The following is a 224-nucleotide window of genomic DNA, read 5'->3' on the forward strand; positions in this document are numbered from 1 at the left end:
TATAATGTCATATTGATTACATAAGGATGCGGATTATCAAGTGCATGTATAATGATCATACCTATTATTCGGGTTGTTTTGAATTATGCAATATACCAATTTTTGTGTGTGTGTGTGTTTTGCCAGGGAGATGTTTAATAGACGAAAACACTCATTCAAAAATTATGAAATGAAAAGCATAAGATGTGTGTACCCCTTTTAAAACGTCAAGTCTTCTGCTGATA

The 224-nt window shown here is 32.1% G+C and overlaps 1 protein-coding gene across 1 annotated transcript in view; it reads left to right on the top strand.

The window, feature by feature from the left end:
* LOC119588325 overlaps positions 1-224 on the top strand; it is an 11,407-nt gene that overhangs the window by 1,640 nt on the left and 9,543 nt on the right. The window lies entirely within an intron of this gene.

Source organism: Penaeus monodon, chromosome 23 (assembly GCF_015228065.2).
Source record: "Penaeus monodon isolate SGIC_2016 chromosome 23, NSTDA_Pmon_1, whole genome shotgun sequence".
NCBI lineage: Eukaryota > Metazoa > Arthropoda > Malacostraca > Decapoda > Penaeidae > Penaeus > Penaeus monodon.